Raw genomic sequence first — 12,429 nt, 5'->3', positions numbered from 1 at the left:
CAGCCGGCCGGCCCCCTGCTGGTCGGTGCTGCCAGTGGGGCCGGTGTGCGTGTTCTCAGCCTCATGTCCAGGTTCCTCAGGGAGGTTGAGGCAGCTCCCCTGGTGGTCTAGTGGTTAGGACTGTAGGGTGCTTTGGGGTTGTTCTCACCCTATTGATCGGTGCAGATATCTGGTCCCCGGTCTAGCCAAGGAACACTTATACCTCATGGACCGGGAGTTCAGGAAGACAAGACTTTTGCTAACGCACCCGGTGATGGATCACATAGCCGAATGGCACAGAGAACACACAAACTCGGTGTTTGAATTTAATTGGAATGTTGCTTTTATTATTCCATCAACACGAAGAAAATAACGATAAAAACGGTCCTGCACAGTACATTGAGTTACACACACCCACTACAGTACCTTATCCCGCTAAACTAAGAGGCTGGTGGGGACCCTGGAGACACCTATCACACACACACACGTATGGTTGGGGCTCACCATTCCTTTACACTCTTCGGTCTGGCTGACCGGTTCTCTCACATTGGTTTCGTTGGAAGCTGCTCTCCTCCCTGGAGAGCTCGGGTGAAAAAAAAAGAGCGAGCAGGAACTAAGAGAGAGAGAGAAAGAGCTGGAAAAGAGATAAGAGCAAAGAAGCAAGAGAGCAAGAACCAGAGACAGCAAACAAGCGCAAAAAACAAGAGACCAAAAGCAAGAGAGCAAACAAGAGAGAGAGGGGTTTCGAGCTTCCACTTATATACTCCTCTCTTACAATAGTTTTTGTTGTTAAATGAGGCACTCCATGTCTGTTTAACAGTTCTTACAAAGTTGTTAAGAGTCTTTAATGGCTTTTGATGGTCTCTCATCATGTTGCAATTGCTTCTCTCGATGGGCCATTGTTCTTCGAATTCATTCCGATCGTCGAGCACTTGCCACACAAGGCTCCCTTTTCACCCCACGTCCTCGCTGTCGATTGGTTTTGCATCAGAACCGAGGCATGGCTCCGCCATGTCTGGAGCAGTTGCCTCTCTCAATGACCGACTGCCTCTCGAATTAGTGCTGATCATTGACCACCTGCTGTTGGTTTTGCATTGAAACAGAGACTGGTGACGTCTCACCTATCCTTCCATCTTAGGATTTTGGTCAATGGCCAAAGTTTTCCAAACTCAGAAGAGGAGGAATTCCCAGAATTCTTACAGGACGCAACCTTTCAAACTCGTTGAGACCTGGGTTCGAATCCCGGTCGGGGGGAGCGACTTTCTGGTGCAGATTAATTGGCAGCATCAAAGAAAGTCTCCTTTTCTGAGTGCGATGCTCCACCCTCACCACCACCGCCTTTTCCTCTCCTTGACAGACAGACAGAGAGTTCAGGAGCACGCACACTTTAATCTCGCAGTTTTCATTTGTACGCACAAAGACACGCAGACCCTGCTCGTTTAAAGTCAACGACGTCAAGGTATTTTGCAGTTTGAATTATATCGCTGCGAGGGAGCGAGGGGCACTCAGCCCAGGAGAAGAAAAGAATAGCAATGAGCTGAGAAAGTAAGTGCAATATATCAGCTTTATTCTGAGTAATAATCCATACACACGTAGAGAGACGCTGGGAAAGAGCTGTTTTTTCCTTTTGAATATCTCCCCAGAGGGAGGTGCACCGTTCCCAGAGACACTGCAATACTGGGTCGATGCGTGGAGTGGACGGAGCAAGCCCCTATTCCATCTCCCTGTTCCAAAAATCAATTTAATATATGGTCCCCAGATAGGGGACGTATCAGATATTAAACTGATAAGAACAGATACTACACTTGATCTTAGCCAAAAGGCCGAGAAGCGATAACGCGCTCGATGTGAATTGATCTTGGGTCCTGTCTGCCCTCCGTCCTTTGACTCTGGCTGAATGTGTCTAAAGCAGTCTAGAACCACTGCCGTTCTCTCCCGCTCTGGGCACAATTTTGCCACCATTTCTAATTGCAACAGTGGATCGGCTTAAAGAAGTTGCCGCTTTTACCTTTCTCGCTCGGATTGCTTGAGAGATTTGTAAATTTGCCAGTAGTCCACCAATCAGATGGGAGAGGGTTGTGTCTCAACGGACCTCCGTCAGTCAGTCTCAGTCACTAACTAACTGCCGTGGAAGGAAACCTCTTTAGAGAAAACTAGTGACGTGATGTGACGTGTCTGAGTGAGATTACAACAGGCCAATTGAGAAAGAGGTGAGGTGCTGACAATCAGCAGCTTGTGTTTAAACATTCGTTCCACAGCAGGCAAGACCAATCAAAAGAAAATACTGCAGATGCCGGCTTGGCTGGCTGGCTGGGTGGAAATGGGAAATAAAAACTGAGTACAACAGAGCACCGAGTGAGACAGCTGAGAGTTTGGTGAGTGTGGGAGTTTGGTGAAGTGGGGGAAGGAGGTGCTGCTTTGTCTTGCTTTTCCTAACTTTTTCCGCAGAGCGGCGGCAGACCTGAGCAGCAGAAGACTGAGAGTGGGGAATAAAAGCAGCAGCAGACCTGCAACAAGAGAAAACTACTGTGCAACGTCACAGGTGAGGCAGGAGAGTCCGAGAGGTGAGCACAGTGTAAAAGGAGACAGAGAGCGGGAGGAGAGTCTGAGAGGTGAACGCAGTGTAAATCTAAGGCAAGTTATGGCAGCACAGCTCGCACCCGTGATATGTTCCTCCTGCCCCATATGGGAAGCCATGGACACTACCAGGGTCCCTGGCGACCATGTGTGCAGGAAGTGTGTCCAGCTGCAGCTACTGGCTAACCGCATTTCGGAGCTGGAGCTGCGGGTGGATTCACTGTGGAGCATCCATGATGCTGAGACTATTGTGGATAGCACGATCAGTGAGGTGGTCACACCGCAGGTAAAGATTACGCAGGCAGAAAGGAAATGGGTGACCGCCAGGCAGAATAAAAGGACTAGGCAGGTAGAGCAGGAGTCCCCTGGGGCCATCTCCCTCTCAAACAGATATACAGCTTTGGATACTGTTGGGGGAGATGGCTTATCAGGGGAAAGCAGCAAGAGCCAATTTCGTGGCACCACGGGTGGCTCTGCTGCACAGGAGGGGAGGAAGAAGAGTGGCAGGGCTATAGTGATAGGGGATCCAATTGTAAGGGGAACAGATAGGCGTTTCTGCGGCCGCAATCGTGACTCCAGGATGGTATGTTGCCTCCCTGATGCTAGGGTCAAGGAAGGTAGATCGAATCGGGCCAGGACCTACTCCGTTAATGTTAGGGCGTTGGGGAGAGTTATAGAACAAAGAGATCTAGGAGTACAGGTTCATAGCTCCTTGAAAGTGGAGTCACAGGTGGATAGGGTGGTGAAGAAGGCATTTGGCATGCTTGGTTTCATTGGTCAGAACATTGAATACAGGAGTTGGGATGTTTTGTTGAAGTTGTACAGGACATTAGTAAGGCCACACTTGGAATACTGTGTACAGTTCTGGTCACCCTATTATAGAAAGGATATTATTAAACTAGAAAGAGTGCAGAAAAGATTTACTAGGATGCTACCGAGACTTGATGGTTTGACTTATAGGGAGAGGTTGGATAGACTGGGACTTTTTTCCCTGGAGAGTAGGAGGTTAAGGGGTGATCTTATAGAAGTCTATAAAATAATGAGGGGCATAGATAAGGTAGATAGTCAAAATCTTTTCCCAAAGGTAGGGGAGTCTATAACGAGGGGACATAGATTTAAGGTGAGAGGGGAGAGATACAAAAAGGTCCAGAGGGGCAATTTTTTCACTCAAAGGGTGGTGAGTGTCTGGAACGAGCTGCCAGAGGCAGTAGTAGAGGCGGGTACAATTTTGTCTTTTAAAACGCATTTGGACAGTTACATGGGTAAGATGGGTATAGAGGGATATGGGCCAAGTGCAGGCAATTGGGACTAGCTTAGTGGTATCAACTGGGCGACATGGACATGTTGGGCCGAAGGGCCTGTTTCCATGTTGTAAACTTCTATGACTCTAGATCCCTCTCGATCGTGGGCAAGAACCTGGTCATCAGGTGCGAGGTGCTCTCGGTGTTGCTGTACGTGGCGCAGGTCTGGCCCATACCTCGCTCCTGCGCCGCGACAGTCACCCGAGCCATCTTCCACTTTGTCTGGAGATCAAAAATGGACCGTGTCCGCAGGGTCACGATGTACAAATCTCCAGAGAAAGGGGGGAAAGGCGTGCCCAACGTGGCCCTCATCCTGATGGCCACCTTTGTGTGCGGCTGCATCAAGCTGTGCATAGACCCTCAGTACGCAAACACAAAGTGTCACTACGTGCTGAGGTTCTACCTGTCCCCGGTGTTGAGAAGGATGGGCCTGGCCACGCTGCCACGGAACGCTCCGTCCAGTTGGACCGTTCCGCCCCACCTGTCCTGCGTGGAAAGGTTTGTGCAGGAAAACACCTTTGACCACAAGGCAATCAGCAAGTGGTCCGCACGGAACGTCCTCGAGACCCTGCGGGAAAAGGAGATGGTGGATCCTGTCGGTTGGTTCCCCGAGCAGACTGTCAATGTCATTTGGCAGAACGCCTCATCGCCAGAGCTTTCAAACAAGCACCAAGACCTAGCTTGACTGGTGGTGAGAATGGCCCTTCCCGTCAGATCCTTCATGCACTCCCGGGCTCTCAGCGCCACCGCGCGCTGTCCCAGAGGAGGCTGCGGTGGAGACGAGACCGTCACCCATCTCCTTCTGGAATGTGCCTTTGCAAAGAGGGGCTGGAGAGAGATGCAGTGGTATCTGTCCAGGTTCGTCCCGAGCAGTTCCGTAACACAGGTTTCTGTGCTCCACGGGCTGTTCCCGGGGACGCACACTGAGACGGACATCAGCTGCTGCTGGAAGACCATCAACTCGGTGAAAGACGCCCTTTGGTCTGCCCGAAACTTGCTGGTCTTCCAGCACAAGGAGCTGTCCTCGACCGAGTGTTGCAGACTGGCACATTCCAAGGTCCAGGACTACGTGCTGAGGGACGCACTGAGGATGGGTGCGGCCGCCGCAAAGGCCCTGTGGGGAAAGGCAACCGTTTAGAGCCTTCCCGCCATTGTAAACCGAGGGGCTGCAATCAGGGAAAAACCCCCTCGGGCAGAATGTAAAATTCAAATTGCTGTAATATACCTGCAATGAATCTGAAATGAATCTGCAAGCAATAATCTGTGTTGAGTATGATGCAATGAGACACCCTAGAGTGTCATGAACTGTAATTATGTCCAATGTGTTCATTGAACTGTACTTGACGTAACCTGCAAATTGTATAATCTGTATTGTGTACGTTTGGAAAGTGATATGACAACTGTATTGTATGTACTGCTGCAAATTTTATGAATAAAGTATATTTTTGGAATAAAAAAAATCTGTTCTTATCAGTTTAATATCTGATACGTCCCCTATCTGGGGACCATATATTAAATTGATTTTTGGAACAGGGAGATGGAATAGGGGCTTGCTCCGTCCACTTCACGCATCGACCCAGTATTGCAGTGTCTCTGGGAACAGTGCACCTCCCTCTGGGGAGATATTCAAAAGGAAAAAACAGCTCTTTCCCAGTGTCTCTCTACGTGAGTATGGATTATTACTCAGAATAAAGCTGATATATTGCACTTACTTTCTCAGCTCATTGCTATTCTTTTCTTCTCCTGGGCTGAGTGCCCCTCGCTCCCTCGCAGCGATATAATTCAAACTGCAAAATACCTTGACGTCGTTGACTTTAAACGAGCAGGGTCTGCGTGTCTTTGTGCGTACAAATGAAAACTGCGAGATTAAAGTGTGCGTGCTCCTGAACTCTCTGTCTGTCTGTCAAGGAGAGGAAAAGGCGGTGGTGGTGAGGGTGGAGCATCGCGCTCAGGAAAGGAGACTTTCTTTGATGCTGCCAATTAATCTGCACCAGAAAGTCGCTCCCCCCGACCGGGATTCGAACCCAGGTCTCAACGAGTTTGAAAGGTTGCCTCCTATAAGAATTCTGAGAATTCCTCCTCTTCCGAGTTTGTAAAACTTTGGCCATTGACCAAAATCCTAAGGTGGAAGGATAGGTGAGACGTCACCAGTCTCTGTTTCAATGCAAAACCTACAGCAGGTGGTCAATGATCAGCACTAATTCGAGAGGCAGTCGGTCATTGAGAGAGGCAACTGCTCCAGACATGGCCTCGGTTCTGATGCAAAACCAATCGACAGCGAGGACGTGGGGTGAAAAGGGAGCCTTGTGTGGCAAGTGCTCGACGATCGGAATGAATTCGAAGAACAATGGCCCATCGAGAGAAGCAATTGCAACATGATGAGAGACCATCAAAAACCATTAAAGACTCTTAACGACTTTGTAAGAACTGTTAAACAGACATGAAGTGCCTCATTTAACAACGAAAACTATTGTAAGAGAAGGGTCTTTTAGTGGAAGTTCGAAACCTCTCTCTCTCTTGTTTGCTCTCTTGCTTTTGGTCTCTTGATTTATGCTCTTGTTTGCTGTCTCTGGTTCTTGCTCTCTTGCTTCTTAGCTCTTATCCCTTTTCCAGCTCTTTCTCTCTCTCTCTCTCTCTCTCTCTTAGTTCCTGCTCGCTCTTTTTTTTCACCTGAGCTCTCCAGGGAGGAGAGCAGCTTCCAACGAAACCAATGTGAGAGAACCGGTCAGCCAGACCGAACAGTGCAAAGGAATGGTGAGCCCCAACCATACGTGTGTGTGTGTGTGTGATAGGTGTCTCCAGGGTCCCCACCAGCCTCTCTCTCACTCAGAGGCTGCTGTGGAGGGAAAGCTTTTTAAAAAGAACTTTCATATTGTTCAGCGGGATAAGGTCCTGTAGTGGGTGTGTGTAACTCAATGTACTGTGTAGGACCGTTTTTATCGTTATTTTCTTCGTGTTGATGGAATAATAAAACCAACATTCCAATTAAATTCAAACACCGAGTTTGTGTGTTCTCTGTGCTATTCGGCTACGTGATCCATCACCGGGTGCGTTAGCAAAAGTCCTGTCTTCCTGAACCCCCGGTCCGTGAGGTATAAGTGTTCCTTGGCTAGACCGGGGACCAGATATCTGCACCGATCAATAGGGTGAGAACAACCCCAAAGCACCCTACAGTCCTAACCACTAGACCTGCCTCAACCTCCCTGAGGAACCTGTACATGAGGCTGAGAACATGCACGCCGGCCCCACTGGCAGCACCGACCAGCAGGGAAACGGCCGGCCGGTCCTTCCCTTTCACAGGCTTTTGGCCCTCGATAAAACGGCAAAGGTGTTCAGAAGGACGGGAGGGAGGGAAATCAGCACAAAGCAGGTCCACTGGAATGTCACACCTCCGACCCAGAAAACAGGTCTCCTGGTCAAAGCAGTCCTGCCCCGCCCTGCCATTAATGTGACAATGGACAGGGCCCAGCAGCTTGAGACATATCTTTCTTTCAATATGAAAGTTCTTTTTAAAAAGCTTTCCCTCCACAGCAGCCACTGAGTGAGAGAGAGACTCACTGACTGACACAACGTACACACACACACACACACACACAAACAACACCTCCCATCCGATTGGTGGACTACTGGATCGAAAATCAAACTTTTAGTTTCAATGCAGGGGAGAGCCCGAACGCAGTCCCCCACTACCACAAATTTTGCAGTTAAGTATCCCGCATTTGGGGACATCGCAGGCGTCAGCGCACCCCGCGTTCAATGGGCTGGCCTCATCCTGGGAGATCCACCTTCAGGATCACAGATTCTCCCCTGCCAGGTAAGTATGCCTTATGTCGCCTCACAGTGCCACTTGACAGCATTCACTACCTCTTCACTCACAATGTGCTAATGCTCAGAGATTAATTTTGCTCCTGTATTGTAACATGTATCCGATAACATACTCAGAGAAAATACTGCAGCGATGCAGTGGTCTTTCCCCATGGCCCTGTCAATTTTTTTCCAAGTCAAGTATTTATCCAATTCCCTTTTGAAAGTTACAATTGAATCTGCTTCATCCACCCTTTCAGGCAGTGTATTCCAGATCATTACAACTGGCTGCATAAAAAAATGTTTCCTCATGTCGCCTCTGGTTCTTTTGCCAATCATTTTATCTCTGTACCCACTCGTGACTGACCCTTCTGCCTCTGGAAACAGTTTCTCATATTTACTCTGTCAAAACCGTTCATGATATTGAGCACCTCTAACAAATCTCCCCTTCGCCTTCTCTGCTCCAAGGAGAACAACCCAAGCTTCTTCAGTCTCTCCACATCACTGAAGTCCCTCATCCCTGGTTCCATTCTAGTAAATCTCTTTTGAACCCTAAGGCCTTTCCATCCTTCCTGAAGTGCGGTGCCCAGAATTGAACACAATACTCCAGTTGAGGCCTAACCAGTGTTTTATAAAGGTTTAACTTAACTTCCTTGCTTTTGTACTCTATGCTCTTAATAAAGCATATGGGATCCTGGACTTGATTAAGAGCCTTCTCAACTTGTCCTGTCACCTTCAAAGGTTAATGTATATACACCCCCAGTTCTCTCTGTTCCTGCACCCCCTTTAAAATTGTACCATTTAGTTTATATTGCCTCTCCTTATTCTTCTTACCAAAATGCATCACTTCACACTTCTCTGCAGTAAATTTCACTGCCATGTGTCTGCCCATTTCACCAGTCTGTCTACGTCCCCCTGAAGTCTGTTACTATCCTCCACATTGTTTACTACTTTTCCGAGTTTTGTGTCATCTGCAAACTTTGAAATTATACCCTCTAGATCCAAGTCCAGGTCACTAATATATATTAAAAATAGCAGTGGTCCTAATACTGACCCCTGGGGAACACCACTCTATACTTCCCTCCAGTCTGAAAAATAACCGGTCACCAGTACTCTCTGCTTTCTATCCCATAGCCAAGTTTATATCCATGCTGCCACTGTCGTTTTAATCGCATGGGCTTTAATTTTGCTAACAAGTCAATTATGCGGTACTTTATCAATTGCCTTTTAAAGTCCATAAACACAATATCAACCCTCTCCGTTACTTCATCAAAGAACTCAATCAAGTTAGTCAAACTCGATTTTCCTTTAACAAATCCATGCTGACTTTCATTTATTAGCCCATACTCTTCCAAGTGCCAATTTATTTTGTCTGGATTTTTGCCTCAAAGTTTCCTCACCACCGATGTTGGGCTGACTGCCTGGAATTGCCGGGTTTATACCTCGCCCCTTTTTTGAACAGGGGTGTAACATTTGCAATCCTCCAGCACCATCCCCGTATCGAAGGAGGATTAGAAGATTGTGGCCAGAGCCTCTGTAATTTCTACCCTTACTTCCCTCAGTAACCTGGATTGCATCCCATCTGGACCAGGTGACTTTTCTACTTTGAGCCCTGCCAATCTTTTAAGTATCTCCTCTTTATCTATTTTTATCCTGTCCAACATCACTACCACCTCCTCCTTTACTGGTACAATGGCAGCATCCTCTTCTCTAGTGAAGACCGATGCAAAGTATTCATTTAGTACCTCAGCCATATCCTCTGCCTGCACAAGAAGATCTCCTTTGACTACCCTTTTACTATTCGTGTGTTTATGAAAGACTTTTGCGTTCCCTTTTATATTAGCCTCTAATCTATTCTCATCCTCTCTCTTTGCCCCTATTATTCCCTTTATTTTAAACAACGTCTCCACTGTACTTCCATTATTCAGCCTGGTTCTCTACTGTATTATGAACCTTACATTCATCATAAGCCTCCTTTTTATGTTTCATTTTAATCTCGATATCTTTAGTCATTCAGGGAGCTCTAGCTTTGTAACGCCCTTTTCCCCTCATTGGGATGTGTCTACTCTGCACTCGAACAGACTTCTCCTTACTGGCCTCCCATCGTTCAATTACCGTTTTGCCTGCCGATTTTTGATTCCACTCCACCTGGGCATGATCTCTTTTAACTGACTGAAATTTGCCCTTCTCCAGTTAAGCATTTTCACATTTGATTGTTCCTTGTCCTTTTCCATTACTATTCTAAACCTAATGACATTATGATCACTGTTCCCCAAATGCTCCCCCACTGAAACATGCTCTACCTGCCCCACTTCATTCCCCAGAACTAGGTCCAGCACTGTTTCCTTCCTGGTTGGGCTGGAAACACACTTCCAGAAAGCTCTCTGGAACACATTTCAGGAATTCCTCCCCCTCTTTGCCCTTTATACTGTTACTATCCCAATCTATATTAGGATAATTGAAGTCCCCCATTATTACTGCCCTATAGTTCTTGCATCTTTCTGTAATTTGCCTGCAAATGTTCTCCTCTCTCTCCTCCCCACTATTTGGTGGCCTGCAGTGTACACCCAGTAACATAATAGTTCCTCTATTGTCCCTTAATTCTAACCAAATAGATTCTGTCTTTGACCCCTCAACAACATCATCCCTTTCCAGTGCTATAACAGTTTCTTTGATCAACACTGCTAGTCCCCCCTCCTTTCTATCCTTCCCTCTTTCTCCTGAATACCTTGTAGCCAGGAATATTAAGTACGTAATCCTCCCCTTCTTTGAGCCAGGTCTCTGTTATTGCCACTATATCATTGTCCCATGTGGCGACTTGAGCCTGCAGCTCACCAACCTTATTTACCACACTACGTGCATTTACGCAAATGCACTCCAATCTTTTTTCTGATTCGTTCATGGAATGTGGGTGTTGCTGGTGGTGGTGAGCCGCCTTCTTGAACCGCTGCAGTCCGTGTGATGAAGGTACTCCCACAATCTCATCTTAAACTGCCTCGCATTTTCCCCCTGACTGATCCCTATTTCTGAACAATTCTTTAATCGAGTGCTACTTGTCCCTCCCAGTCCTCTGTGCATCTTGTTTCTCCTCTCAAATATTTCCTCCTGGTGCCCATTCCCCTGCCAAATTAGTTTTCACCATAAGACCATCGAGATAGGAGCAGGAGTAGGCCATTCGGCCCCTCGAGCCGACTCCACCATTTAATGAGACCATGCCTGATCTGATTTTTACCTCAACTCCACTTTCCCGCCCTTTCCCCATATCCTTTGACTCCCTTGCTGATTAAAAATTTGTCTGACTCAGCCTTGAATGTATTCAATGACTCAGCCTCCACAGCTTTTTGGGGTAAAGAATTCCAAAGATTCACGATCCTCTGGGAGAAGAAATTCCACTTCATTTCAGTCTAAACCGGTCACCCCTTATTCTGAGACTATGCCCCCTGGTTTTAGATTCCCCCATGAGGGGTAACATCCTCTCAGCATCTACCCTATCGAGTCCCCTCAGAATCTTGTATGTTTCAAGAAGATCTCCTCACATTCTTCTGAATTCCAATGAGTATAGACCCAACCTGTTCAATTTTTCCTCATAAGACAACCCTTCCATACCCGGAATCAACCTCGTGAACCTTCTCTGAACTGCCTCCAATGCAAGTATGTCCTTCCTTAAATAAGGGCACCAGAACTGTACGCAGTACTCCAGGTGTGGTCTCACCAGCACCCTGTACAGTTGTAGCATGACTTCCCTGCTTTTATACTCCATCCCCCGAGAAATAAAGGCCAATAGTCCGTTTGCCTTCCGGATTACCTGCTGCACCTGTATGTTGACTTTTTGTGTGTCATGTACGAGGACACCCAGATCCCACTGTACCACAGCATTTTGTAGTATTTCTCCATTCAAATAATATTTTGCTTTTTTATTTTTCCTCCCAAAGTGGATGACTTCACATTTTCCCACATTATATTCCAATTATATTATATTAAACCTCCCCCACAGCACGAGTTAAGCTCCCCATGAGGACACTGGTCCCAGTTCTGTTGAGGTGTCACCCGTCCATCTTGAACAGATCCCTCCTACAGAACTGGTCCCAATGCCCCAGGAACCTGAAGCCCTCTCTCCTGCACCATTGCTCCAGCCACGCATTAACTTGTCTTATCCTACTATTCCTACACTCACCAGCACGAGACACTGGGAGTAATCCAGAAATTACTATCTTTGAGGTCCTGCTTTTTAACTTCCTCCCTAGCTCCTGAAACGCTGCAGAACCTCAACCCCTTTCCTTCCTATGTCATTGGTTCCCACATCGACCACGACTTCTGGCTGTTCCCCTGCCCCCCCTCAAAATGTTCCGCACCCTCTCAGTGATGTCCTTTACCCTGGCACCAGGGAGGCAACACACCATGTGGGACTCACGTCGCCGGTTGCAGAAATGCCTGTCTATCCCCCGGACTTTCGAATCCTCTATAACAGCTGCATTTCTTGTGCCCCCCCTCCCCCCGACCCTGTGCAGCCGAGTCTCCCACGGTGCCGTGGATTTGCTCCAGACTGCACTCCCCCATGGTGTCAACACCCTCACTGGGACTCAACACTGAATACCAATTTGTGAGTGCCACACTCCCAGGGGACTCCTGCACGGCCTGCCTGTTCCTTCTTGTCTGTCCGGTGGACACCCACTCCCTCTCCACCTGAACTCTCTGCAGCTGGGGGGTGACCACCTCCTGAAACGTGCGATCCACAAAACTCTCAGCTTCCCGCATGCACTGTAGTGAC

At 47.7% G+C, this 12,429-nt stretch overlaps 2 non-coding genes and 1 pseudogene across 2 annotated transcripts; 1 reads left to right on the top strand and 2 right to left on the bottom strand.

Moving 5' to 3' along the window:
- Nucleotides 1–1,623: 1,623 nt before the first annotated feature.
- LOC137325691 (U2 spliceosomal RNA) lies at nt 1,624–1,814 on the bottom strand. The gene has a single exon (XR_010963935.1). It is a non-coding gene; the product is annotated as a U2 spliceosomal RNA (small nuclear RNA).
- A 3,482-nt stretch (nt 1,815–5,296) lies between these two features.
- LOC137325832 (U2 spliceosomal RNA) lies at nt 5,297–5,470 on the top strand (annotated as a pseudogene).
- Nucleotides 5,471–7,515: 2,045 nt separating this feature from the next.
- On the bottom strand, nt 7,516–7,679 carry LOC137325682 (U1 spliceosomal RNA). The gene has a single exon (XR_010963927.1). It is a non-coding gene; the product is annotated as a U1 spliceosomal RNA (small nuclear RNA).
- Nucleotides 7,680–12,429: the final 4,750 nt, after the last annotated feature.

Source organism: Heptranchias perlo, chromosome 9 (genome assembly GCF_035084215.1).
Source record: "Heptranchias perlo isolate sHepPer1 chromosome 9, sHepPer1.hap1, whole genome shotgun sequence".
NCBI lineage: Eukaryota > Metazoa > Chordata > Chondrichthyes > Hexanchiformes > Hexanchidae > Heptranchias > Heptranchias perlo.
Note: the sequence above shows the minus strand (reverse complement) of the source record. Positions and strands in the feature narration are given on the sequence as shown.